This window comes from Peromyscus californicus, unplaced genomic scaffold, assembly GCF_007827085.1.
Source record: "Peromyscus californicus insignis strain IS unplaced genomic scaffold, ASM782708v3 Scaffold_4__1_contigs__length_199733344, whole genome shotgun sequence".
Lineage (NCBI taxonomy): Eukaryota > Metazoa > Chordata > Mammalia > Rodentia > Cricetidae > Peromyscus > Peromyscus californicus.
The window spans coordinates 128137833-128164362 of NW_026294562.1; the positions used below are offsets into that span (position 1 = coordinate 128137833).

General features: G+C 45.7%; 1 long non-coding RNA gene across 1 annotated transcript in view; it reads left to right on the plus strand.

Annotated features, from left to right (window-relative positions):
- The window catches only part of LOC128095101 (uncharacterized), a 55288-nt gene extending 29323 nt beyond the window's left edge, over window positions 1-25965 (plus strand). The window contains exons 2-3 of the long non-coding RNA XR_008213151.1: window positions 13014-13293; window positions 25324-25965. This is a non-coding gene — a long non-coding RNA (uncharacterized LOC128095101). The remainder of the gene's footprint in view (window positions 1-13013; window positions 13294-25323) is intronic.
- The last annotated feature ends 565 nt before the right edge of the window (window positions 25966-26530 follow it).

Below are 26530 nucleotides of genomic sequence, written 5' to 3' on the forward strand. Positions count from 1 at the left end.
TCTGAGTCTGGGTTACCTCACTCAGGATGATATTTTCTAGTTCCATCCATTTGCCTGCAAATTTCATGCTGTCATTGTTTTTCTCTGCTGAGTAGTACTCCATTGTGTATATGTACCACATTTTCTTAATCCATTCTTCGGTTGACGGGCATCTAGGTTGTTTCCGGGTTCTGGCTATTACAAATAGTGTTGCTATGAACATAGTTGAGCATGTATCTTTGTGGTATGATTGAGCATCCCTTGGATTTTATTCAGAAGCAAAGAGAAAGTATAATGTGGATATACTGCAAGGGAACAGCTGGCACTGAAAAGATGTGCCCAAAGCCCCTGATTACTGCCCAAACTTCCTTCAGTGGGTCCAGGAGGAGGAGTTGGTTGCTAGGGGTGGGTTGAAGAGGGTTTTCTGCTTTCACTGATAGGCTTGTGTAGTTGGAAGTTTTCCTGTCCTGATCACGGGCTCCTCGTCCCAGCAGCTGCTTCCAAATTACCACAGAGACTAAATACTATTTATAAATGCTCTGCCAATAGCTCAGGCTTGTTACTAGCTAACTCTTACATTTAAATTGACCCATATTTCTATTTATGCTTTGCCATATGGCTCATGGCTTATTACCTCATTTTTATACATCCTATTTGCTCAGTGGCTGGCTGGTGTCTCCTCTCTGTTCCTCTTCATCCCAATAGCCTCAGTTTGATTGCCCCACCTAACTATATCCTGTCTTGCTATAGGACAACCAGCTTCTTTATTAACCAATGAGAGTAATACACATTCACAGTGTACAGAAGGATTATTCCATAGCAAGTTTGGGTTATATAAGCCTTCATTCATTGTGCATGGCCTTCCTCATGACACTCCTGATTTATTTTATTTTGAAGTTTTAAGTTTATTTTATATATTAGATATGCTTTTGCCTGCATGTATGTCTGTGTACCACATGAATGCCTGGCACCTGTAGAGGCCATAAAAGGGTGTCAGATACCCAGAAACTGGAGTTACAGATGGTTGTGAGTTACTGTATGGGTACCAGGGTCCTCTGGAAGAGCAGCCAGTGCTCTTAACTGCTGAGCTGTCTCTCCAGCCCTTTGCACTTTATTTTAATTGTATCCATGCCTACTCATGCACAGTTGTAAGATGGTAGATAGTTTTTTTCCAGAAAATGTTGCTCAGATGGCACAGGTTATCTTCTTGTGCATGCCCGGGCTGTATCAGCACGTTTCTAGTGCCAGCATGTGTTCTAGAACATGTTTGGTCACGAATGGGAGTTACTAAGAGGTTGCCAGGTGTTACTGGAGGTTGTTGAGGTGTGGAAACCAGTTGATTTATTTGGAGAGGAAGACATGTATGTTCAATGTAGGCAGGCATCCTTGGTTGCTAAGTGGCTTTGTAGTAAAAGGGTATGTGTGTAGGTCAAATCCAGTGAGGTCCAAGGTTGCTTGGATACCTCTATGCTTTCCCACCTCAGGCCACACACTGAAGGTTGGACACACTCGATTGTGCTATCTGAGCATGAAGCCATGCTGGCGACTATCACGTATGCAGTGTCCAGTCCCCACCCTGCTCTCCTAGATGTTAGAAACAGGGATTTTGAGTGAGGAACACATCCTTCCACTCCAGGACCATCCTGTCACTAGTGACAGAGGCTGATTTGTCACTCAGTGGCCATCGATTCTGGTCCAGGTCGCTTTAGCAGCATCCCCGCCCTCCTTCTGTGTCTTTCAAGCCTTACTCTGAGTCCTGGATGCCTTGTGGTTCTCACTCCACATGACGACAACTCGGGCAGAAGATGAAGCCACCAACACAGTTTGGGTCAGACCTAGTGAAGACTTTTCTGGACACTGTCTTGCTTGGACTTAGAAGGCCTCCGTTCCCTTGATGTAAACTGGAGAGATTGTTGCTGCCACTCTCAAATCCTGTGACATCAATGAGCTGTGCAATGTCACCAGGCATGGCACACCCCTTGATTTCTGAGTCATGTTTCCTAAATGACTCACACCAACAAACGTGTGTGTGTGTGTGTGTGTGTGTGTGTGTGTGTGTGTGTGTGTGTCTGTGTGTGTCTGTGTGTGTCTGTGTGTCTATACATGCATGCACGCACCTGGCTTTTCTGCATTGATTCTGGAGGCTCCTTCTTAGGTGCTCACACTTGCAGAGCAATCACTGTACCAACCGAGCCATCTTCCTGCCTTTGGACTTCTTGCAACTCTCAAGAGGAGCTCCTTGGCTACAGAGGAAATTTAATTTCTTGTTTCGTTTGTTAGTTTTAAACTTAAGATCAGCCCATAATCTGATTTCGCTGATTTTTTAAAAATTCTCCTAGACTTGATAGCAAGGGCCAGAGGCTAGAAATAGAAGCCTATTTCATATTTCTGAATATGTGTTGAAGCGTTGGCTTACATCCCATCATCACTGACCATCAGGACTGCTGCCTACTTAGGAATTTTCTGGACATTTACCACGATCTTTCCAGAAGTGACAACTGCTTCTCATGGATGGTCCTGCTTCCCCACAGTTTCATCTGTGTCTTCTGACTCTGCCCCTCTTACCCATAGTCAGCAGAGGTTTAATGTAAGCAAGGCACTCCTTCCCTCCCCACATTTTCAACACACAATAGCCTTTGCTCTGTCCAGAGGGACGTATTTCCAGCCGTTCCCTCGACCTACTGGTGGTAGCTGTAAGAACTCATCCCAGGGCCTGCTCATTTTTCTGCAAACTCTTTTGTTTCAGGGATGCCTCAGTCTCCAAAGTTTGAATTTAATGATTTGTTTATTCATTATTTTTACTGTGTATATGCCTAAGTGAGTTTATGCATATTGTGTGTGTGCTGGGGTCTGTGAAGGCTAGAAGAGGGCGTTGCATCACCTGGGACTAGAATTACAGGCAGTTGTGAGCCACCCATGATGTGGGTGCTGGGAACAGAACCCATGTCCTCTTCAAGAACAATAAATACTCTTAACCACTGAGCTATTTCTCCAACCCCAGGGTCTTCTCTCTCCCTGCCCCCACTTCCTCTCTCCCTCCTCTCTTTTCTTTCCTTCCTTTCTTCCTTCCTCCCTTTCTTTGTTTTCTTTTCCTTCTTTGGCAGGGTCTCATGTAGCCCAGACTTGCTTTGGGAATCACTATGTAAGAGACTGATTTTGAATTTCTGATGCTCACGCACTAAAACACCTGATTTATACAGTGCTGGAGATCAAACACAGGACTTCATGCACGCTAGACAAGCACTCTACCAACTGTGCAAAATCCCAGCCCCAGTAACGTCTTTCTTGAACAAAGGAATAGAGGGAGCTTCTCTGAGGGACTCGGGCTGATGGGCAGAGGCAAAAGGACCCTTGGCTGCCCCTGTTGCTCCCAGGCACAGAGCAGAGACAAGAAGTCCCTTTTGGGGTTAGGGAAGCTGTGACTATATGTGGCACACTGCAGGACCGTGGAGATACAAATTTCTGCACTGGCTTCAGCTAGCCAAAATTAAGCAAATTCAATTTTTATTTTTAACTTTTAATAAGGTGTGAATAATCACTTCAGACACACACATCTGGCCTGCTTGTTTACCCATGTGTAGCTAATCAGAGTAAGGCTGGTGCCTGAAACAGGAGTGAAAAGGTTTGGTAGAGTGTTTACCTAATCCTTCTCCAGCTGGACCAGCTTCGGTAGAGAGAAGGCGGCCCGGCTCTCTGACTTTCCCAATGATGAGAGGATCCTTGAACTCTGGGGAGAGGCTGGCAACTCCCTAGCCTTAAATCCTAGAGCCTGAATCCCAAGAAACCCCATGTAGTGTTTGTTACTGGAGGTCAGGGGTCAGGGTTGGAGTCACATGTTTCTAGGTTCTTGACCTTTTATCCTAAGAATTGAAAATAAGGACTCAAATAGATCTGCAAAATTAGCAAGATAGCTTTATTCAAAGCAAAGTAATACTGTAGATTCGAAAGGGATAAAACTGTCAAGGTCAGCAGCAGGCCATATGAATGAGTACTCAAGGACCCAGGCCACAGGCTGGAGAGTCTTTTATGGGATCTAAAAGAGTTAGGAGACAGTAAGGTACATGGTGAGTGGTTCTCTATTTTGATTGAAAGATTAGGGCATATATTAGTCTTTCCTACTGCACATGTCCCTTCCCATAATGCGTTTGATTTTAATCATAACACATGCCCAAACAGGCTTAAGATGGCAAATAAGATTCTCCCTAAGAGTTCACTTGAAGGACAGGTTGCCTTAACTGCGCAGGCATCCAAAACCAAGCCAGCCATTCTGTTATTCTCGCCTGGATACACTGGGAACATATTGGAATAGAAACTTTCTAATTTTGAGTGCTACTGTGAACAGTTAAAAGTATATACTCTTGATCAAAGAGAAGTGTACATGTAGCCAGAAAGAGGTGGGGGGGGGGGTCGTCTGAGGAGGTTCTGAGTTCACTAGGTACGTATTGGTAAAGAAGCTAGGCTGCGAGATGCACTATTACTGAGGGATGAGGGGAAGCACATAACCAAATCTAATAGGTCTCAAGCCACTAATCTTTCCCAATGCTTGCCCATCTCAGTACCCAGTGCCTGGTCGATGAGTAGGGAGGGGCTTCCTATATAAATAAGGGTTCATACGACCTGAGATGGGAAACCTTTCTCCCAGGCAGAGTTCCTACTGGCTGTCCAGGACCCTTGAAGACCCAGGGAACTAGGAAATGTGATACTCTGAGCCCTGCCTTCCTCCCAGCTGTTCCCAGAAATTCTACTTCAAAGATCAGCCCTACAGAGTTATGACGATATACTATTTGACTGTTGGAGTGGCCACAGCGAAATGCCCAAAGGGTGACTTAAACTACAAAAATTGCATTTCTCATAACTGATGGCTAGAAGTCCAAGGTAATGGTGTCCCCAGGGCTACTTTCTCCCTAGCCTGTCACCGTCTTCTCCCTAGGGACCCCCAAGACCACCCCTCTGATTGTGTCTGTCCTAATTGGCTCTCATAAATTACCAGTTGGGCTGGGGATGTTGCTCAATTGGTAGAGTGTTTGTCTGGCAGGCATGAAGCCCTGTGTTTGATTCCCAGCATAAAATGAAGCAAATATCATGCCACACACCTGTAATCCCAGCACACACCTGTGATCCCAGCACACACCTGTAATCCCAGCACACACCTGTAATCCCAGCACACACCTGTGATCCCAGCACACACCTGTAATCCCAGCACACACCTGTGATCCCAGCACACACCTGTAATCCCAGCACACATCTGTGATCCCAGCACACACCTGTAATCCCAGCACACACCTGCTGTAATCCCAGCACACACCTGTAATCCCAGCACACACCTATGATCCCAACACCTGTGATCCCAGCACACACCTGTAATCCCAGCACACACCTGTAATCCCAGCACACACCTGTACTCCCAGCACACACCTGTGATCCCAGCACACACCTGTAATCCCAGCACACATCTGTGATCCCAACACACACCTGCTGTAATCCCAGCACACACCTGTGATCCCAGAACTAGAAGTTCAGTGTCATCCCTAATGACATAGTAAATTCAAGGCCAGCCTGGGCTACATAAGAGACCCTATGTAAAAAAAAAAAACAAAAAAAAAAACAAAAAAACAAAAAAACAGTCATGCCAAGCATAGTGGTGCACACCTAATCCCAGCATTTGTGAGACTGAGACAGGGGAATTGCTCTGATTCTAGGCCTGCCTGAGCTACAGAGATAATTCGGGCCATATCAATCATGTTGGATTAGGCCCACACCCTAAAGTCTTCACTCTAACTTAATTATCTCTTCAAAAAACCCTATTTCAGCACACACATTCTGGAGGGGTATAATTTAACCTATAGCAGATAGTGGGATGGTTAATTCTTTTTTAATTTTTGTGTGTGTGCATGTGTGTGCACCTGTGTGAAGCCTAAGTCAACCTCCGGTATCATTCCTCAGAAGCCATCAATCTATCTTGGATTTGAGACAGGGTCTGTCACTGGGATCTACGGTACACTGATCAGGCTAGACTGGCTGACCAGTGAGCCTGACAAGCCTCCGGTCTCTACCTCCCCAGGTCTGGGCTATACTTGAGGTTGCCGTGTCCAGCCTCTTACATGGGTGATGGATATGGAACTCCGATCTACAAATTTTCACAGCAAGCATTTTATGGACTGAGCCATCTCCCAGCCCATGTTCATTAACACCATTTTTAAATTGCATTTACTCATCTTTGAGTGTTTGTTTATGCAAATAAGTCTCAGTGCACAAGTCCAGTCGTGTCTCTCTTTCTACCATGTGGGTCCCCGGGATCAAATTCAGGTCATCATCAGGTTTGGTACCAAGTGCCTTTACCCCTGACCATCTTATGTTTCTGGCTGCAGGCCACAGTCAGTGGCAGAGGGCTTGCTCTAGCTTCTAACCCCTAATGCCACACATTCAGAAGATTGAGTAACCCATGATAATTCTATGTGTTATGTAGACTATGGTGCCCAGTCGTTTGGCCAAACACCAGTGATGGTATTCCAGTGAAAAGATTTTTCAGGTGAGACTAACATTGAAATCAGTAGAATTTTGTGTGAGTGGTACTGGTGGTATCGTGTGCTGGCGCTGACCTCAAACTCACTACGTAGCTGTGGAAGACCTTGAGCTCCTGGCCCTCTTTCCTCTGTTTCTCAGACATCAACACTCACTTTTAAAACTGGCCGTGGCCATTCACACTATTACCCCCGGCACTGTGAGGGGAACCAGAATGCTGGGGCTTCCTGGATGTTAACCCAGCTCCAGGTGTGGGGAGAGACCCTTTCTCAAAGGAATAAGGTGGCGAGTATTAGATCAGGACTCCTGACATCCCCTCCAATCTCTGCATGCATGCCCATAGACACACGCAGCCACACACACACCACACCCGAGGTGGGGAGAAACAGCAATTGGGCAATTTTCTTTTTCCACTTAGATTAAGAAAAGCCCATGAGCTAGTACTTCCACTAAGTGTCAGTGGTGCTGGTGGGCTGTCTTTTCTCCTCAAACTTCACACTGAAATCCTAACAAATGGGTCATCAACAGTAATTACAGATTTTCTGAGGATGTGATTTCACAGCTCCCATTTTCAGAAAATCACATATCTGTGCTCTATTTGAGTGGAAGCATGTTTATAGTAACAACTTAGTAATAAAAAGCCATCTTTGAAAGCTATCTTTGTTCTTTGATGTGACTGCAGGGATTTTTCTCACAGCTGACGACCAGGGTTTTTAAAGATTCGCACAGCTCAGGTGAATCTTCTGTTCTGCGTGATGCTGGGTTGATTTCACAGTCCCCCTTAGTGACACCATGCCTGATAGAATACTGATGGACACAGTTCCCACTGCTCTTGTTCTTTGATGTGGCTGAAGGAGAAGGCTGTGAGAATGGACCAGATTCCCTATTCCAGCAATTCTGCTTCTTTGATCTCAGCACACACAGAGACAGATGACAGACAGACAGACACACACACACACACACACACACACACACACACACACACACACCAGAAGATTGTGTGTATGAACTAAACCAGAAGATTGTGTGTATGAACTATTAAAGTGAATTTAAACTGAGCTTAGATTCCCAGCGTTTGAAAAACTGAGGCAAAAGGATCTCTGATGTAAGGCTGGCCTCCCAACACAATGAGACCCTTGTCTCAAAAAAATAAGTTAGTTACATTTAAAAGTACATATAGGGGCTGAAGAGATGGCTCAGAGTTTAAGAGCACTGGCTGCTCTTCCAAAGGTCCTGAGTTCAATTCCCAGCACCCACATGGTGGCTCACAACCATCTGTAGTGAGATCTGGTGCTCTCTTCTAGCCTGCAAGGATACATGTGGACAGAACACTGTATACGTAATAAATCAATAAAATCTTCTTTTAAAAAGTACATGTAATAGATTGGGGAGGAGCTCAGGTGGCCCCAGTCCTCCCTGAGTAGCTATTGCTAGTTAATGGTTGTGGGGGAGGGGCAAGGTTTTCTTCAGTGTTGTAACCACTGGAGTGTATCTAACAAGCTCCCGTGTCTAACCTCTCACCCACGTTTATGTAAGCAGCCTAATTTAACTCAGCGGGTCCCAGAAATCAAGTTTGGGAGCCGGACACCTTTAATGATGGCGCACACCTTTAATCCCAGCACTCAGGAGGCAGAGGCAGGTGGAGCTCTGTGAGTTTGAGGCCAGCCTGGTCTACAAAATGAGTTCCAGGACAGCTAGGGCTGTTACACAGAGAAATCCTGTCTCGAAAAAAACAGGGACTAGGTAGGAAGAAGGAAGAGATCAGTGCAAGTTGAAGATGATAAGAGAGAGGAGTAGTGGGGATTATTATGATCAAAATACATTTTATGTATATATGAAAAGTTCACCATGAAGCTCACTATTACATGTAATTAATACATGCTGATCAATGTTTTAAGTATGTATGAAACGCTGGGCATGATGTGTCATGGCTGTAGTCCCAGCACTCGGAAAGCTGAGGCAGAAAGACTGCTGCTCTGTACAGAGTCCTAGGACAGCTGGACACAGAGTAAGACCCTGACTCAAAACACAAATGCGGCCAGGTGGGGTGGCACAGGCTTTTAATCCCAGCGCTCTGGAGGTGGAGGCAGGCAGAGCTCTGTGAGTTCGAGGCCAGCCTGGGCTACAGAGTAAGCTCCACAACAGTCAGGGCTACACAGAGAAGCCCTGTCTCAAAAACAAAACAACAACAACCACAAAAAATCCACAAATAGGGTTCGAGAAGGAAGTGGCAAAATCACTCTGTGGGTAAAGGTACTTACGACCAAGGCTAACCACCTGAGTTTGATCCCCACGATCTTCATGGTGGAAGGAGAGAACCCACTCCCCCAAACTGCCCTCCACCCAAACACTGTGACACACGTGCATGTGTGATCACACACACATACACACACACACACACACACACACACACACACACACACACAGAATAAAAATGTAACTGAGAAAGCTTTCATTTTAAAGGGGTCATGGTAAGATTGTTTAAAAGGTTAAGAGCTCTGACTTAGCACTGACTGCTCTTCCAGAGGACCCAGGTTCAATTCCCAGCACCCACCTGGCAGCTCACACCTGTCTGTAACTCCAGTTCCAGGAAATCTGATGCCCTCATACAGACATGCATGCAGGCAAAACACCAATGCACATGAAATAAAAGTTAAGTATTTAAAAAAAAAAAAAGGTAAAGCACTTGCCACTCTGGCAACCTGGTTCCATCCCTGGGGTCCATTTAGTAGAAGGAGAGCACCTTCTCCTATAAATTCTCCTATGACCTCCACAGGCATGCCATGGTACATGTGCACCGTGTGCGCACAAGTGGCACACACACACAAATGTGATTTAAAACAGTCTGAATACACAGAAGACTGGAAGCTGGACTGTGAAATTAGAGTTTCAGAAATGACCAGCAGTACTCTTGCTACCATCTGCATACAATGTACCACGGGTCAGCACAGGTACATCGTTTAGATGACTTTTTTACCTTTTATTTGAAATTGAGTGTGTGTGTGTGTGTGTGTGTGTGTGTGTGTGTGTGTGTGTGTGTGTGTGTAGGCGCCTGTGCCACAGCCCATGGTGGAGATAACAGACAACTAGTAGGATCAGCTCTCTCCTTATCCCTTTCATGAGGTCCAGAAATCAAACTCAGGTCACCTGGTTTGCACAGCAAGCACCCTGAACCATCTCAGTGCCCCAGGCACAGCACTTTAAGGCATACATTAAGCACCTACTGTATGCCTACCTGAAAACAGAATGTGCCAAGGCCGTTTGACTCAGCCAAAGGCTATAAACATGAAATCATTAGTGATTAGCTGTTGAGAAAGTGTCACAGGAGTTCCCACGGAGTCTTGAGTTAGAGACTTATGTATTTAAAACTCAGATCTCGAGAGTGTGCTGTGTGCACCTTTAATCCCTTCGTGAGGGAGGATAGGTGGATCTCAGCATTTGCAAGGCCAGCCTGATCAGCATAGTGAGTTCCAGCCCAGCCAGGGCTACATGGTGAGACCCTGAATAAGGAAAAAAGAAAAAGAAAGTATTAGCTCTGCCCCTTAAGATCCTACTTGCGGGGGGGGGGGGGGGTGTTTGTTTGTTTGTTTGTTTGTTTAGTTTGGTTTGGGTGTTTTTTTTTTTTGGTTTTTTTTTTTTGGTTTTTCGAGACAGGGTTTCTCTGTGTAGCTTTGCGCCTTTCCTGGATCTCGCGCTGTAGACCAGGCTGGCCTCGAACTCACAGAGATCCGCCTGGCTCTGCCTCCCGAGTGCTGGGATTAAAGGCGTGCGCCACCACCGCCCGGCTGGTTTGGGTTTTTTGAGGCAGGGTTTCTCTGTGTGGCCTTGGCTGTCCTAGAACTCTCTCTCTGTAGACCAGGCTAGCCTCGAACTCAGAGATTCCCCTGCCTCTGCCTCCTGAGTGCTAGGATTAAAGGCATGCGCCACCACCCACTGGCAAGATCCTACTTTTTCAACCTTGCTTCTCTGATCTTCCTGTGGCATGGAAGGCGGTATGGGGGATAAATGCGGTATTGGAGGTGACAAGACAGAGCCGCCACAAATTATCTTCAGCTGCAAACAATGCCTGAGCTTTGTCTTTTCTCAAGCAGAGAAAGCCCCACAGTTGGGTAGCAGCTGACACTTAAGAGCAAGGTCTCGAGGCCTTCTATCTGTGGCCCTAGGACTGTCACTGCTGTGGTCTAGCTGTCACTTCCAAATCCTGGCAGGACGTAGGCAGAGCTAGTGAGGAAACACCATTCTCAACCTGTAGGTCACAACCCCTTTGGAGTTCGAATGGCCCTCTCACAGGGGCCAAATTTCAGATATCCTGCATATCAGATACTTACATTACAATTCATAACTAGCAAAATTACATTTGTGAAGTAGCAATGAAATAATTTTGTGGTTGGGGGTCACCACAACATGAGGAGCCACTGTAGATATCGCTCTGTACGCTGTGAATGTGTTCCTCTGATTTGGTTGATAAATAAAATGCTGATTGGCCAGTCGCCAGGCAGGAAGTATAGTATAGATGGGATAAGCAGAGAGGAGAATTCTGGGAAGAGGAAGGCTGAGTCAGGAGTCGCCAGCCAGACACAGAGGAAGCAAGATGTGAAGGCAGAACTGAGTAAAGGTACCAAGCCACGTGGCTAAACATAAATAAGAATTATGGGTTAATTGAAGTGTAAGAGCTAGTCAATAATAAGTTTGAGCTAATGACCATGCAGTTCGTAAGTAATATAAGCCTCTGTGTGTTTATTTGGGTCCGAGAGGCTGCAGGACTGACAGGTGAGAGAGATTTGCCCTGACCATGGGCCAGGTGGGACACAGGAAATCTTCTCATTACAAGGAGCTGTATTAAAGGGTCGCAGCATTCAGAAGGTTGAAAACCACTGAGATAGATGATACCTATCTCACAACTGCATCCAAGCCCCTCAGAAAAACTTCCCAGAAGCCCCTCAATATCTCTGTGGCCTCACTGTCTCCTCAGCCTCCCCCTCATGACTCCTGTCCCACAACCATATTGAAGGGGTTCTCTCTGAGTTCAGGACTGCACACTACATAACAGGTATTATTCACTCCTGGTCTTCCTCAACTTCCTCTCAGCAGAGCCTGTCCCATTCTGGAAGTGTGTTTTCACAGGGCTCCTGAGCCACTGCATGCACTCTCATGCCTGCCTACCTCTCTGCCTGCCCCTCCTGTCCCTTTGCACATTTCATGCTCTTGGTATAGCTCTTAAGCCACAGGTGCCCTCAGGCTGGCCTAGACCCTACCCGACCCCCACCCCCACCCCCACTCACCTGAGAGCACACACATATTCACATACACACACATATATATGCACACATATTCACCACACACACACACACACACACACACACACACACACACACACACACACCCCTCAGATGTCACCTCAGAAGTCTCTGTAGACTCAACCACCCTCCAGCCTCATCATGATGATCCTTGTGTGGTTTGGATGTAAACTACCCCCCACACACACACCCCAGGCTCATGTGTTTGAACACTGGGTCCTCAGCTGGCAGCAGTGTTTTGCATGAGGTTGTAGAACCTTTGGGATGTGGGGACTATAGAAGAAATATGGATGGAGTTTGGGGCCTTGAGGTTTATAGGTCAGGCCCAGCTTCTGTTCCACCCTGTTTCCTGCTTCTCTGAGACATAAGTGCACAGCTACATACTCCCAATGCCATCGATAAGCCAGCCCCATCTCTATGCATTCCTTGCCAGGATGGACTGTGCCCTCTGAGCTGGGAGCCAAAAATAAAGCCTTGTGCCCTTCAGCTGCTATGTCAGGCATTCTGTCACACAATGAGACAAGCAACTGGTGCGTCCCCAGTCTTCCCGCCCAGTCCAGAACTCTTCTGTGAGTCCTGGTCCAGAACACCCCTGCACACACAGCTCCTGGGTGGACTGTCACAAAGGCCTCTCAAGCTCAGTCTATCCACAAGAGTGTTTGTGATTTCCTCTACCCCTAAACTCACCGCTACCACCACCAATCTCCCAGCCTGGTCCTCTCCCCACATGCCTAAGCCCATGAGCTAACCCCTGGGAATTGTCTTTGACGTCTTCCTCTCTGTCCTCCTATATCCAGCTTAGCAATGGGTCTGGGAGATTTTACTCTTGAACACCCATCCTTGAGCTGTTTACTTGTCTCTGTCCTGTTCCAGACACACAATCAGATAATGATGGTGATGATGATGATGATGATGATGATGATGATACATTAAAATTGTTTTGTTGTTTTTGTTTTTGTTTTTTTTTTTTTAAGTTGAGACTCTGCCAGCTCCTCCCATGAATCAGAGAGCTCCATTTGCAGCTGGATCTTAGGTGAATTTCAAAGTGAATATCAATGTGCCACACTGCTCTTCCACCAAGCTGGACACGTTTCCCGTTCTTATTCCCCTGCCCTGAGCCCATCTGTACCTCTTCTCCTCTCTGTCTCTTCAGCCATGACTGCCACGTTCCTTTTGAGTACTATGCGAACTGCTAATTCTAAGATCTTATTCCAGGTGGCTGCCCCCTGCGAATCACTCAGAAGCTGCCAATGAGTCACCCAGTAATGAGGCCCAGCAATGGACTTGGAGTCAGTGGCGCCTGACAGCCACTGAGTGGCTGAGGAAGAAAGGAAACGGGAGTCTCCACTGGTACATGATAGATGCTCCTGGTCCTATGGCAGCTGCTGGAGTGAGAAGCAATCAGTCATCAATGTCCCTGGCTGCAGTCTGGTCAAAGTTAAGGTCAGCTGAAGAGAGGACGTTTCACAGAGTGAATAAAACCTAACCAGACCATGTATGTCTTTAGTCTATTCCACATGTCCACAACTGTGCTAGAAGATGTACAATGAATAACTCTAAGATGCCTGATTCCAAAATTATAATTTTGTGGAGGATAGAGAAAATTGCACAGGATGCCACCTATATCTATGTGTCTGGAATAATGTTCCCACCATTATTGGTCGGCCTGTGTTGCACAAATGCCCGCCCACCCAGATCCCTGACAACTTATCTTGGCGCTCACCTTGTGTGTATATGTTGTATGCATGTGTTCATGTGGGCACATGTGCACATATGTGGAGACCAGAAGTTGACATCATGTGTCTTTGTCAGTCACCCTTTGTCTTAGTTAGGATTTTCTATTGCTGTGAAGAGACGCCATGACCACACTAACTCTTATAAATGAAAACATTTCATTGGGGCTTGCTTACAGTTCAGAGGTTTAGTCCATTATTATCATAGCATGCAGTACGGTGGCACAAAAGACAGACATGATGCTGGAAATGTAGTTGAGAGTTTTACATCTGGATCTGCGGGAAGCAGGAAGAGGATGAGAGCCACTGGGTCTGGCTTGAGCCTCTAAAACCTCAAAGCCCACCCCCTCGTAATGCAGTCCTCCAACAAGGCCACACCTACTCCAGCAAGACCACACCTCCTAATAGTGACACTCCCTGTGAAACAATGGGGGGCATTTTCATTCAAGCAACCACACACTCTATCTCATTTTTTTAAGACAGAGTTTCTCAATGAACTCACTAAACCTGAAACTTAACTGATTCAACAAGGCTGTCTGGACAATGAGCTCCATGGATCCCCCATCTCTCCTGCCCCACCCCCTTACCACTGGCGTGACAGAAGTACATTCTCCCGGATTTCCTGTTGGTACTGGAGGTCTGAACTCAGGTCCTGCTTGATCACCAGGCACTTTACCAACCATGCTATCTCCCCAGCTGCCCCGCACTCCCGTTCCCATCTCATCCCTCTGATACAGCAACCCCAGGACTATCAGGACAACCTGCCCTCTAGAACTCAGAGGCAGAAGGAAGTCCTAACCTCAGCCCATCCCTCACATGTTAGGCCAAGATGATGGGGGAGTCAAGGTGAACATTAGAGGCTTTGGGGTACCCATTGAGTGAGGCCCTCTCTCCAACCTTCTGTCCCTTGAAGCCACAGTTATTCTGAGCAGATGTTTCTGTGTACGTTATACTGATGACTTTAGGACCATTGACAGGGACAGATAACTGACAAATCCATTCCACAGGCAAATACGCCTTGTCCTTATGCCACTAGACATAGGCTATGTTCTGAGTTATTCATACTTACCCCCACAGGTCAGGTTCAATTCTGCTGCCTCTGGACCACTCAGCCACATTTGTATTGTTGGAAACAATGTCAGAATCACACTGCTCCAAGATCTAGTATGTGTCACAAACTATTCCTGGACTCGTTTTTTTGTTTGTTTGTTTGTTTTGTTTTGTTTTTTCCCCTTCTCATTCCAAGCCTTCTGAGCAAGCAAATGAAGGCTTTCAGCCATCAGTGATTGAGTTACCTAACCAAACTGTCCAGAAAAGGTTGGAAGGGAGCAAACTTCGGAATTGTGCAGCAGGGAACAGTCTATCCATCGGAGAAAGCTGAAGGCAGACGTTAAGAAAATTAACTTAAGTATTTTTTTATTCATCAGGTACTCCATGTTAGCTAAAAGAGGATTAGAAAGCTGGGTGGGCATCGTCTTTAGAGCCACTGAATGCTGACAGAACTCAGGACCACTTTGTGTGTGTGTGGATGCCTGACACATACCCAGAACCTGGTTATCTCACACTGGGCCATCTAGTCTTTGAAAACCATGATGAAGCCCCACCCAAGGACAATGGTATCATTTTAAAAGTCTGTCACTTAGGAAAACAAGCGTATCAGTTAAGATATTTAGCATAAGCAAGCAGACCTACCTCCAATAAGCAAAATGAGAAAGCTTTTGGAAATATGCAGAATGGTTGGGAGGATGGGGTATAGGGCTGAGCTGTCACACTGAGAAAGATTGATACCAGACCCTCTCTCTTATTAGTGTCATTAGACAGCTCATTAGTGTCCCATTGTTGGGACAAACAGAAATCCCATATTTTCCTATCAAAACTCAGCATCTGACTGACCACCCTAATCACACCATGTGCCCACCCCTTGTCTAGAATTGGGTGGGATATTTTGAATAACAGCTTTAAGGACCCAGCTCACATTGGGGAAAAGAGGTTTCATTTGGCACCGTTCTACAAGGAAATGGAGTGGGACAGACACACATCCAGGATACCACCTCTCACCAAATTCCATGCAGCAGAGGAAGTGTCCATGAGCATATCACACCATGCATATCACAGGCTAGCCAAAGGCTGTCTTCCCTCCATGTTTTCAGAGGGAAAATTGCTTGAACTCCCCAAGAATCACTTTCCTCTACTATAAATGAAAAAGCCAAGCCTGATAAGAGTTTTACAGCTATAAGTGCCTCAGGCAAGAACAAGCCCTCTTGGTATGAATATAGATTACAGGCCCAAAGTAACTGGCCTTAAGGCTTGATTGCCAAGGATTTTGAAGGTCATTGTGTCTGCATGATAACTGAGGATGACTACAGAAGCTGAACAGAGGTCGTGCTCTGTCTATCAACATTGTCCTCATTTCAAGAGAATCACCAGATTATGCTGCAGATTTCAGAGGTTGAATAACAACAGGAAGGTACTCCTCACAAAATGCGGTACGAAGAACAGCAAAGACAGAAATCTGTGGTAGAATGTTTCTTCTGACAAAGCTTGTAGTGGCCAAAGTCCCCCTCTGCAAACTGACAAGACTTGCCCATCTCTGATCTGGATGTTAAGAGATCCCTCCCAAGTGTGTCAGTACATGTCTGTAGCTCCAGCACTTGGGAGGTGGAAGCAAGAAGAACTGGGTTTGAGGCTAGCCTCGGCTACATGAGGCCAGCCTCGGCTACCGAGACCCAGACTTAGAGAAAGAGAGTTAATTCAAAATAACAGGGCAGCTAGCTCTACTAGTGCCATGCAGCCTGAATCATTACCCCACTTCCTCCACCAGCCTTCTTCAATATGGAAAAGAGACTCACTCCACTCTAGGAAGCCCTCTGTGGATGCAGCTTCAACACAAAACCCAGTCACTGCTCCAAACCCCCACCAACCCCTAAAGAAACTTTGAAGTCATCTCTGTTGCACCGAGACTCATCTGGCCACACTACTGAAACCCATAGAGAACATTAGATATGTCCACTGGTTAAAAGTTCAGCTAACCAGATCTTCAGTTTAATTACCTTTTGCCTCAGTGCTCACTAGTCCCAGTGTGCCACTGACCAGCAGCCCTGTCAGGAAGGCTTGACTCCTCAGACTTCATAGTATTGATGGGACAGACTCTTGTGAGACATTCTCTTAGGATATAATCCTCCACTCTGAGCTCTAAGCAATGACCAGAGATTAGAGGTAGGAGAGGGAGGTGTTTTGTTGTTGTTTGTTTATTTCTGATGTTTTGTTGTTTTGGTTTGGTTTGGGGGGGGGTTGTTTTGTTTTGTTGAGACAGAGGCTTTCTATGTAAACCAGGCTTGCCTCGAACTCACCAAGATCTTCCTGCCTCTGCCTCCCAAGCGCTGTAACTGAAGGTGTGGGCCACCACACCCAGATGGAAGGGAGAGTCTTCTGCTGCCTAACTCTCATGGTGTAGCAATCATTATCCTTTATCCTTCTTCACAGTTTGTTTTTGTTTTTAAAGAAGGAGTCTTGGGTCACCCAGGCTGGCCTTGATAGACTATGTAGCTGAGCTGGCCACACACATCTGATTCTCCTGCTTCCACCTCCTCAGTGGGATTACAGTCCACAGACAGACAGACAGGCAGACAGACAGACAGACAGACAGACACACACACACACACACACACACACACACACACACACACACACCACCCCAAAAAGAAAAAAGAAAGGATGGTAATGGAGGGCATAATATAAGTGTACATGCATGAAAATGTCAAATAAAACCCATGATTGAGCCGGGCGGTGGTGGCGCACGCCTTTAATCCCAGCACTCGGGAGGCAGAGCCAGGCAGATCTCTGTGAGTTCGAGGCCAGCCTGGGTTACCAAGTGAGTTCCAGGAGAGGCGCAAAGCTACACAGAGAAACCCTGTCTCGAAAAACCAAAAAAAAAAAAAAAAAACCATGATTGTCAGGCGGTGGTGATACTTGCCTTTAATCCCAGCACTCAGAAAGCAGAGGCAGGCAGATCTATGTGAGTTGGAGGCCAGCCTGGTCTACAAAGCTAGTTCCAGGACAGGTAGGGCTGTTACACAGAAAAACCCTGTCTTGAAAAAAAGAAAAACCATTATTATATATAATTAACATGCCAATAATGTTTTTTAAATAATTAGTGGGACCAAATATATGTAATATATATATATATATATATAAAATATGTATATTGTATGTATATGTATATATATATATATCCTTAAAAGAATATCTTCTTTTTGCTAAGTAGGACTTAGAAGAATATTATTCTCTCAAACTGGACATCTGCAAGAAGATTAGTCAAGTAGGCAATGGATTGGGAAGAGCACTCTATGTTGCGTGCATATTTATTGTTTACTAATGACCTCTCTTGACTGATTGGCTTCTGTTTTATTGGTTTCTCTCAATGACACAATGTAAATTGACTTCTTAATCATTCACACTTGTAGTCATTTCAGTGATAACTGCCTGTGAGCCTGCTGGGCCAGGCTGTAGGGAACATGCGCCCTCCTCCAGGGTCTAGGTCATCAGTCTTGATTGACTTGTTCTCCACCACTCCGCCCCTTAATGATGCCCCTAGTCATGAGACAACCTTCTCGGGACTGAACTTTATCCCTTTCTTGGTCCTGAGAATCACGTTCACCCTTTGAATATCTTGTGTCTGCCTGGTCCCGGCCGCACAGTTCTGCCCAGAGCAGGCTCGTGCACAGCTTTTTAAGTAGAGCACTTACCATCCACTGACCCAAGTTCAACTCCCTCCCTAGAAACCACGTAAAGGTAGAAGGAGATGACAGATTCTAAGTCGTCATCTGACCCACACAGACATGCCAGGACACATACACACACACACACACACACACACACACACACACACACACACACACACAACAAATTAATTTCAAAATAAAAGTTTTAATTGACATGTTAGCTTTGGGCTGCTGTTTGCTTATGACCCTTTGGTTCTAGGCTCCCACAGTAGAGGTACCCAGTCCTTATGGGTAACACCCTTTGTGGGTCAATTTTTTTTTAGAATTTCTTTTTTTTTTTCCGGAGCCGAGGACCAAACCCAGGGCCTTGCGCTTGCTAGGCAAGCGCTCTACCACTGAGCTAAATCCCCAACCCCTAGAATTTCTTATGTGAGTGCTGAATTTATATTATTTTCTCTCCCTCTTCTCCTTCCCTTTTCCCCTGTGTCTTCCCACTCCCTCTCAAATTCATGGCTGTAGTGGATATCTATTCTATGACCCTGAAGCACAGCCATAGAGACTAGCAGGTAACTGCTCTACCTGCCTATGACCTTGAAGTACATGCCCCTGGGGCGTGGCCTCTTGGCTACCCTTAAGACCTGAGATGCATGTTTGCAGGCTCTCTTAGGTCCCTCATGGGACTTGGATGCTGGGACAGTCTCAGGCGCGGAAGAACAGTGTGGGACCGTCCCTCACCTTTTCCAGGACCCTGCGACAATTCCTCTATTCTGTCTTTTGAGTTTCCCCTTTTTTAATGAATCCCTTTGCCCTTTAAGCAGACTCTGTGGATTTCTCAAATTACATGGCCCCATTTTTCTTTAATTAATATTGTTAGATACACACACACACACACACACACATACACACACACGTCCTGCTGAGTCTGCTTAATGTTGCTTGTATGTATGTGTTTAGGGCTGACCACTTGATATTGGATAACCATTTGGGGGCTTTTACCTGGGGAAATCTGATTTTCCCTCTCTCAGGAGTTATTAATTGCCTGGAGCGCCTCATCTAGGGGTAGGGCCTTATAAGATTTCCCTCACCCACACTGGTGTGTCAGCCGGTGTTGTTGCTGTTCGGGTCTTCTTTAGGTAGCAATAGTGTTGTGATTTCAGGGTATTGCTTCCCTGTCACATAGAGGACACACTCTCACAGCAGACATCCTGGTTCTGTGGCTCTTACAATGTTTCTGCCTTCTTTCCGTGATGTTCCCTGAGCATTAGGTGTAGGGGTTGTGTTGTGGATGTATCATCTGGGCTTGGCCACCCCGAGTCACTTGTTCTCTGCATTTCAAACAGTTGTGGATTTCTGTAATGATCCCTGTCTGCTGCCAAAAGAAGCTCCTTTGATGAGGGGTGTGGTGGTTTGAATACGAACAGTCCCCGTAGGCTCATATATTTGAATACTTGATCATTAAGGGGTGGTGCACCTTGAGAGGGATTAGATGTGGCCTTATTGGAGTAGGTGTGGCCTTGTCGGAGGAAGTATGTCATTGGGGGTGGGCTTTAGGGTTTCAAAAGCTCAAGCCAGGACCAGTGTCTCACTCAACCTGCTGCCTGCAGTTCCAGATGCAGACCTCTCAGCTCCTTCTCCAGCACCATATCTGCCTGTGTGCTGCCATGTTTCCTGCCATGATGACAATGGACTAAACCTCTGAAACTGTAAGCCAGCCCCAATTAAATGTTTTCCTTTAGAAGAGTTGCCATGGTCCGGGTGTCTCTTCACAGCAATAGAACACTGACTAAGACAAGTGGTGAGCGCTACCCTGACCTGTGAGTGTAAGGATAAGTATTTAGAATGCAGTGAGAAGTGATACAGTTTTGGGAAAGCGGCAGTAGTAGTTTCTCCTCTAGGTTCCGTGGCCTCCCCAGTTGTGGGTATTTGGCTAAATTGACAGCACCAGGCATGAATTCCCTCCTATCGAGCAAGTCCAACTAGACAGCTGTCGGTTAGCACCACAATACAAGGTCTTGCACCTCTGGGGATATCTTGCCGTGTTGGTCGTTGTGGTTCTGGAAGTCACAGATGAGGAGCTGACAGTTTTCATGGAGCCTTCCAACACTGAGAGCTAGTCCTTAAGATAGAGGCTTCCAGGTCAAATCCAGCTCAATTCTTCCAAGTTCGTTGTCCAAAGTATGTGGTATCTTCAGCAAGAAGGACTTAACCTTCAACTTCTGGAAGGTAACCAAGGGCAATAAGAATACATTTTTTAATCCCATGTCATAAGCACATTGAAAGTCCCATTGTCTGTGCACACACTCCTGCCTTGAATGGTCAGGTGTGCAAAAGCAAGCCTTCCCAACAGCCTGCCACTGAAATCTAATCTGCCTGAAGCTCAGGGCAGAAACAACTGATAAGGCTTCGAAGCGTCCAAAATCCAAGTCTAAAAAGATGCAAATCTGTTCCCACCCAAGTAACAGCAAGAGACTGGAAACCCAAAGAGCAGCAGACTTACGTCAAACACGACTAATAAGACTTGGCTGGCAGTGTGTGCTGCTGATGTTATCCATTCCATTCTGTTTCATTTGTAAAATCTGGTTGTACCTATTAAATTGACTTGGCTGTTGGACACTGTTCAACTGTTTGTGAAACACTATTTGCCCTAGTCTTAGCAGTTAAAAGTCCCCAGTGAGCTGGAGTGATGGCTTAGCAGTTAAGAGCACTTTCTGTTCTCCCAGAAGACCTGATTTCAGATCCCAGTACCCACGTAGGGTGGCTCATAACTGTCTGTAACTCTACCTCCAGAACCTGGGGATCTGACACCTTTTTCTAGCCTCCTGGGATACTCCTACACACATGGCATACACACACACACACACACACACACACACACACACACACACACACACATACACACACATATATACCTAAGTGGGTCAGGAGGTAAAGAGGACCTGGCATGAGTTAGGGGATGAGAACAAATATTATCAAAATATATTGTATAAAAAATGTTAATAATTTTTAATAAATATAGTTAATAAAGTTTTTAAATAAAAATATAAGAAATTGATGTCTGAAAAAAAAAGTTCCCAATGACAAGTTGGGAGATGAAGGAAGAAAGACCTAGATCACTGAGGTGGGACCCCTGATCTTCTTCTGCTACCTTGCTAAACAGTGAGGGACAAGTCACTTGGCCTCATTGTGGCCTGCTTTCCATCTTAAATGAAGTTCTGCCTGCTGCACCTAATTCAAGCGTCTGTTAGACAGATCTTATGACAAAAGATGTGAGAGCATTTGGAAAATATTAAAATACCATTCAACTACAAAGAGGGGGGACCAGCGGAGAAGGAAGGAGAGCAGAAAAGTCAGCTGGTCTCCATGTGTACACTCCTCTAGGGCTCAGCTCCACTACTCGTGGAGCAGACAGAGCCCAGGTAGAGACAGAAAACAGCTAGAGTCATGGCTCCGTCTTCTCAGTCCCAAGACCCAGTGATTGGCCAAGAAAAAAAAGGGGGGGGGAATAAAGGGGTCTCAACAAAGACAGGGAGACAGCACCCTTGAAATCAGTGAAGTCAGCATTACCTTTTTCTTTCTTTCTTTCTTTCTTTCTTTTTTTTTTTTTGGCTCCTGTGTTGTGTTCCGGGCTGGCCTTGAACTCACATTACATCCAGTGATCCTGCCTATATTCCCTGAAGCCCCAGGGCTGGGATTACAGGTGTGCCCCACCGCACCTGACTGATGCAGTGTTGGAGAAAGAACCGGGGGCTTCAGGCATGCTGGGCAAGCACCCTACCAACTGAGCTACACCCCAACCCCAGCATCATCTCATTCACCACATGGCTTTGACCACCCAGCCACCAACAACCAACGGCTCAGAGTTCTATACTCGAAGAAGCACCAGAGAAGTCAATACTACACTCACATTTTCACTTTCATGGGCTCTGCTGCTAAATTTCCTCATTGTGTTGCTTAGGGCTGAGCAGATAGTGTCTTCTTGCAAGAGCTCTCAAAAGCCCACTTGCTCTCTTAGGGAGACTCTTCTCAGCAGATGCAAGAGGGAGCTTGACATGTTCTACATGCTACTTGGCCCACTTCCCGTGTCGATCTCAGAACTTCCCACTGGGTTTAGCAATCCATAATCCATTACCTTAGTTCAATGCACTTTCTGAGAAGTGATTCCCACCATTACCCCTAGCAAAATTTTCCTTCACTCTGGAGAAGTCAAACTTAAATGCCCACAAGGGGCCAGCCATAGTCCATAAATGAAGCCAGAGGGGTCATGTGTACAAATAGACACATCCCTGTGGGGTGCTAGAATGGTCTCCAGCTGGCACATGCCCACCCACTAAAAAAGAGCAGCTACTGTCTACCTCCGGGTTTCCAGATTTTCTAGTGTTCCAAAAGAAGTCTAATATATTATTTTTGTAATTGCATTTTTTATTTGTGTGCATGCCACAGTTCAAGTGCGGAGATCAGGGGATAGCTTGAGGAAATTAATTCCCTCCTTCCACCATGTGATTCCCAGGGATCAGACTCAAGTTGTCAGGGTTGAGAGCAAGTCCCCTTTACCCACTGAGCCGTCTCATAGGCTTGGAAATCTGAGTTTTTTTTTTTTTTTTTTTTTTTTTTTTTTGGTTTTTCGAGACAGGGTTTCTCTGTGTAGCTTTGTGCCTTTCCTGGAACTCACTCTATAGACCAGGCTGGCCTTGGACTCACAAAGATCCGCCTGCCTCTGCCTCCCGAGTGCTGGGATTAAAGGCGTGAGCCACCACCGCCCGGCGGAAATCTGAGTTTTAAGTGTGAAACTACCTGGTTTTCAAATGGTCACTTAATTAAAGTACACTATATATATGTGTGTATATATATATATATTACATATAATAGATATATATAATACATATAAATAGACGGTAACATGTCAAATCCATACTGTAAATATACAAAATTAATAGGCTCTGCTTTCCCATCAAAAAATCATAATTAGGGGCCAATGAGATGATTTAGCAGATAAAAGTACTTGCTGCTGAATACCTACCTGAGTTTGATCCCTGGTACCCACAGGGAAAGAGAGAACTGACTCCAGAAAATTGTTCTCTGTCCTCCATAGGCATGTAAGGACACATGTGCCCACCCACATGTGCGAGCACACACACACACACACACACACACACACACACACACACACACACATTTTAATCAATGAGAGAAATGGTTCAGTTGGTGTCTTAGTGTTTCTATCGCTGTGAAAAGACGCCATGACCACAGCAACTTTTATAAAGGAAAATATTAAACTGGAGCTAGTTTGTGGTTTCAGAGGTTTAGTCCATTATCAATCACAACAAGAAGCATGGCGGTGTGCAGGCAGATATGGTACTGGAGAAGGATCTGAGAGTTCTACATCTCGATCCTCAGGCAACAGGAAGTGAACTATATCCCACACTGGGCATAGCATATATATATAAGCATATATATATATATATATATATATATATATATATATATATATGCTTATATGAGACCCCAAAGCCTGTCTCCACAGTGACACACTTTCTCCAGCGAGGCCTCACCTACTCCAACAAGGCCACACCCCCTAATAGTGCTACTACTCCCTTTGGGCCAAGCATTCAAACACTTGAGTCTATGGGGGTCATACCTATTCAAACCAGCACAGTTGGTAAAGCGAAGGCGTGAGGACCTGAATTCAGAACCCCACTACCCACATAAAAGTCATGAGTTTGCATGCCTATAACATCAGTGCTAGAGGGGGCAGAAACAGGAAAACCCCTAGACCTCATTGACCTCAACAAGTGGTGAGCTACAGGCTCAGTGAGAGGCCTTGTCTCAAGAAACAAGATGAAGATCTGGAGAGATGGCTCCGCAGCTACAAACACTTGTTGCTCTTGGTAAGGGCTGGATTTCAGGTCGAAGCACCCACGTGATGATTCACAATTGTAACTCCAGTCCCAAGGGATCTGATGCCCTCTTCTGACCTCCCTAGGCACCAGGTGTGTTTATGGTGTATATACATGTATGAAAGCAGAACAGTCATACACATTAAAAAGGCGCACGCCTTTAATCCCAGCACTCGGGAGGCAGAGCCAGGCGGATCTCTGTGAGTTCGAGGCCAGCCTGGGCTACCAAGTGAGTTCCAGGAAAGGCGCAAAGCTACACAGAGAAACCCTGTCTCGAAAAACCAAAAAAAAAAAAAAAAAAAAAAAGAAACAAGAGATGTGAAAAAGAAACAGGATGAAGAAGCTAGGCTCGGTGCCATACACCTTTAATTCCAGCGCCCAGGAGAGAGAAGCAAATGAGTATCTGTGATTTCAAGCCTAGCTCGGTCTGTATTACAAGTTACTGGCCAGCCAGGGCTGCATAGGGAGACTCCGTCTCCAAATAAACTAATAAGATGAAGGGAGATGGAGGAAGACACTTAACATCAACCTCTGGCCTCCACATACACACATGCACACACACACACACACACACACACACACACACACACACACACACACACGCACATACATATACATGAACATAAACACACACCACTACAAAATCAAAGCTAAGTGATCTTTATTATGTTATTTCATTAGCTTGTTGCAGCCACATCCACCCAACGTGTCTTCAATCTTTCATACTCCCTTAGCCCTGGTCATCTAAAAAGCAGAAACTGAGATACAGTGCCTGGACTTTAAAATTTAGAAAAGACTGATCTCAAAGAAGGAAGGATAGGCAGTCATCAGTCCTCTGCCTCACAAAAAGCCACAGAGAGACACAGCAGGTCACCAGGCAGGTAGATTTGCTGAAGGAAGAACGTGGATCATGAGCAGAACATGGGGATGGGGAAAGAATGGGCTACTCTACCAGTTCTGGGCCAGTGACAGCGTTCAGCACGCTGTGACAAAATGTGGACACAGTTTTGTTGATGATGTTTTGATCTGTTCTGTTTTGTTCTTCTTTCAACTCACCCTGGATCTGGGCAAAGCAAGCCTGTCTCTCCACTAGTCAACATTCACTCCGCAGTGTGAATTTTGTATGAACTTACAGATGCCATGTGCCATACCTGTAATGGTATTTGTGTTCACTCAGGTCTGGAAGCAGCATTAACAAGAAACTCCAAGCATGGGAATGGTTAGCCCAGCTGCATGACAGAAAAGGATGGGGCCTGACCCTCCCAGGATCAGTGGCTGTTGGACCTGAGTACTGGCAAAATATAATCCAGAAGGTGGTTTGGAGCCTTCAGAAGAATATGCAGTTCAGGGAGTCTAAGGTCGGACAGACAGACAGCCTGTGTGGATGCAAGAGGACATCCCTAAAGAATGGCTATTTCAAAAGCTAGTAAGGTAAGTTGAAGACAGACAGACAGACAGACAAAGAGAACAAATTCTATCATAAATGAGAGATGTCAGTATAGATCCTACAGACACTAGAAAAATAACAAGGAAGTATCAGGAGCATCTTTATGTAATAAGTACAACAGAAACAGTAGACAAGTTCTATGGGGAAAAAAAAAAACTACTCCGCTGACACAGTCTGAGACTTTGGAGCAAATTTGTAACTGCGTTTACAAACTGAAGAAATGAAATTTACAGCCCGCTTTCCCACTTCCTATGTACCCTTCAAATTTTAAATTGTAAATTCACAAGGTCACTCGACTCAAAATCAAATAGCCAAGTTCTAAAAGCTAGGACCTCAGCAGAGACTCAAATGTTAGGCTGTCTGGCAGGTTTGGGTTGGTTGGATTTACTTAGCATTTTCTTTCTTTCTTTTTCTTTTCTTTTCTTTTTTTGTTTGTTTGCTTGGTTGGTTTGGTTTGGTTTGGTTTGGTTTGGTTTTAGTTTTCAGTTTTTGGAGACAGGGTTTCTCTGTGTAGTCCTGGCTGTCCTGGAACTTACCCTGTAGACCAGGCTGGCCTCAAACTCAAAGATCTGCCTGCCTCTGCCTCCTGGGTGCTGGGATTAAAGACATGCACCATCACTGCCCACTTTACTTTTCATTTTCAACCGTGTATGTGTGTGCACACATGAGGGTGGCGGGGGGGGGGGGGGGTGTCAGAATACAACCTCAGTCCGTGCCTTCCACTTTGAGATGGGACCTTTTGTTGTTGTTATTCTCTGCTGCATATGCCAGGCTACCTAGCCCGTGGGTTTCTGGGTATTCTTCTACCTCTGCCTCCTATTTCCCCGTGAACCATATCTAGATTTTATGTGGCCTCTGAGGATTCAAACGTAGGTCTTCACATTTATACAGGAAGTACTTTGCCCATGAGCCATCTCCCAGCCTTTGTTTGGGAGTT